The sequence below is a fragment of the Suricata suricatta genome, chromosome 2, assembly GCF_006229205.1.
Source record: "Suricata suricatta isolate VVHF042 chromosome 2, meerkat_22Aug2017_6uvM2_HiC, whole genome shotgun sequence".
Taxonomy (NCBI): domain Eukaryota; kingdom Metazoa; phylum Chordata; class Mammalia; order Carnivora; family Herpestidae; genus Suricata; species Suricata suricatta.
Window position 1 is genome coordinate 50,162,450 of NC_043701.1, and position 3,004 is coordinate 50,165,453.

At 51.0% G+C, this 3,004-nt stretch overlaps 1 long non-coding RNA gene across 2 annotated transcripts; it reads left to right on the forward strand.

Moving 5' to 3' along the window:
• The first annotated feature begins 236 nt into the window (after positions 1-236).
• Positions 237-2,782, forward strand: LOC115306100. Of its 2 annotated transcripts, none has more exons than XR_003915188.1 (3): positions 237-887; positions 1,520-2,017; positions 2,571-2,782. It is a non-coding gene; the product is annotated as an uncharacterized LOC115306100 (long non-coding RNA). The 2 variants fall into 2 exon arrangements; XR_003915186.1 differs by having other exon boundaries at positions 237-602.
• Positions 2,783-3,004: the final 222 nt, after the last annotated feature.

Below are 3,004 nucleotides of genomic sequence, written 5' to 3' on the forward strand. Positions count from 1 at the left end.
GGCTCACCTGCTGGCATCAGGCACAGAGTTTCTTTGCTTTTCCCCACCCCCTTACCCCCCTGCGCGCAGCATGCCCAGGGCTGTCTGGGCTCCCAGAGAGTGTGAGAGTTCCGCCACTTGCCTTCACAGATAACATAAATAAAGTGTCGTCCAAAGACAGACACTTGGGCAATTCTTTCGGAACATTCAGTCCCTGATGTTCCAGTAAATTGTTGCATCAGTAGAGATGAACAGGCAGGGCGCGAAGGAGGGGGTTGGGGCAGACTAGTAAAGGGCAGAAGAGCCTTGCCCAGAGGGCAACCATGAGGGCCTGTGACCAGCCTCCATGGGGGTCCTTTCAGAGGGACGCACTCTCCATGAGCATCTGGGCTGCTCTCTGCTCCCCAGTGACCGGGGCGAGGACCTAGGGCAGCAGCTGGGAACGTTTCGGAAGCCACTTGGGGACAATCCTGTTTCTCTAAGGGCTGGAGGGAGGGATCAGGTGTTGGGACCTTCTGACTTTGTAAATGTCAGGAATGAATTTAAATTCCTGCCTCTGTCTCCTAACTGGTGGCACAGGTGATCCGAGGCAGGGTTGGAAGAAGGTACAGACGGTGCCGAAGGTGAGGATTGTGTGTCACCGTGGGTTGCAAAGTGAGATGAAATTAACACACGGAAAGTGGTCAGGAAGCCAGCTTCCGGGGCTTTCACGGCTTGGCCAAGGCCCTGATCATTGTGTGACAGAGACGCTCCACGTGCCCTTCCACCCGAGGAGCCGCCTGGCTCTCTTCTGCTTTTCCTGTCCCTGCAACACAAACAGCAGCTCTTGACGGGACAGGAGGGTGCTCCCTGGCGCTTTCCAGCGTGTTTCGTATCGGGGGTAAAGGAGGAGTTTACGTTGACATTAGGTAGGAAAGAATGTCTTCCTCTCTTCATGGAAAGAAATAAGGAAAGAACTTTTAAATCTTAAGAACTCTGGGGCGCCTGGGTGGCTCAGTCTGTTAAGCATCTGACTCTTGATTTCCGCTCAGGTCATGATCTCACGGTTTGTGAATTCAAGCCCCACATTAGGCTCTGGCATTGGCAGTGCAGAGCTTGCTTGGGATTCTCTGTTTCTCTCTCTCTCTCTGCCCCTCCCCTGCTTTCTCTCTCTCTTTCTCAAAATAAATAACTAAATATTTAAAAAATGAAATAAGTCTCAAGAACTCAGAAGCCCCCTTTGGGAGCACTGAGGGCCAGCGCAGGCTCACCTGGGGAGCGTGGCAGCAGCCGTGGGCTGCAGGGTGAGTGTGCATTGAAATCAGGGGCTAGGGTCAGCTTCCCTGTGTCTGCACCTCCTCAGCTGCCCCTGAGCTGCTGAGCAGTGTGGAGTGGGAGGGTCACTGTCCTCATTCAGACCATGAGAACTGTAATACTAGCACCTGGTCTGAGGCCCAGTATGATCTCGGCCCCTAGCCAGTGTCGGGTGCTCACTCTTTTATTAACGTTGGTAATCCTACAAACTTCCCATAATTGCATCACTGACCCTATTCTACGGCAGGAAATCCCCCCCTTTGGAGAAGGTGGGTCATGAACGTTTTGTGGACATCTGGATCTCTATCTAGTGACAGCAAGATGAAGGTGCTGCCCCGTGGTAGAATGAAGATGTCGAAAGACCAAATGCCCGATTTCACCTACACCAGCTGCTGGGAAGCAAGAACTTCTCCGAGTCGCTTTTCCTTCTCAACTCGCTGACACCTGTAAGACTTACTCAGACAATCTCCATCTCATCAAGCCCAACATGTGCACCTTGGCAGATATGTTCCTGTTGACACTTGTCTTGTCCTGTTCTCACTCACGGAGTCTGGTTTCCATGCCTGTGGGGACTCTTTCCATGCTGGTCATTGCGTTTTCAGAATGATTTACTAAAGTAATGGGAGGTTGAGGAGGAAGGCAGTTCCTGGTGGAAACGGTTGGTGTGGACGGGTGCTTGGCCACATCATGGACTGAAGACCACACTGTACCAAGTCCAAAGCTCCAAATAAACTGGGCTCACCAGGTGAGCCAAACTCGAGTCCTGCTTCCCTGGGGGCCTGCCCCCTCTGGCTTGCCACTGCTCTTGGGGGTGGGCCCAAGGGCCCCAGCTTATTATGAGAATCTCTGGGGAGGCCTCCCACTTGGGGTGGGTCTAGGGCCATGCGTTCTGTCCCTGCACTCCATGAGACCTTCAAACACTGAAGTTCTAATCTTTCTTTGCTCAGTACATGCCTTTCAGTTGAGAATAGTTCTGAGCACAGTTCCCCTCTCTGGGTTCCTGCTTTCTGTCCCACTTAAGTCTGGTGATGCCTTACTGTCTTCAGTGCTTCTAAGAAGAGTGACTCTTATCCAGCTATTTCACAAGGTTTCTTACCATTTTGAGCAGGAAGGGGAGTCCAAATATCCTGGGCTGCCTTTATGGAGTCAGGGAGAACCAGTCAAGCCTGTAGAGCTTGACTTAAGCCTCAGTTTCCTTATCTGTAAAATGGGAACAGCCAACTAATCCTACTCACATAATAGGTAAAGTGTTTAGCCAAGCTCCTGGCTGATAGTAATTACTAATATTAATCTTTCAGGTTTAAAAAGACAAAATTCAGCACGCCTTGGGAGAGGTCATTGCCTTCTACCCTGAAACATGAAGCCGTGGTGGTAGCAGCCCAATTCCATAAGGTGCTCATCGAGGAAGCTCCCCCCACTCCAGCTAGCCAATCGCAGCGAGTGGTTGATGTAAACATAAATTGGAAACCAGGCAAGGGTGTGCAGAATGGATGCATCTGTTCAGCCCTTTAAAACCTTTGCAGTACAGTTTGGTTCATGCTCAGTCCTGTACAGACACAGTGCCACTGACTTTTCCTGTTAGACAGAGGGCGTCTGGAATACCACTGTCACTAAGCAAATTCCTGTTCATTCTCTGTGTGATAAGTCTCGCTTCACAAGAATTCAGAGCACCTTGAGCATGACCTTGACCTTGCAGCTTCTGTGTGACTTCATCCCCCACATGGCACCATTT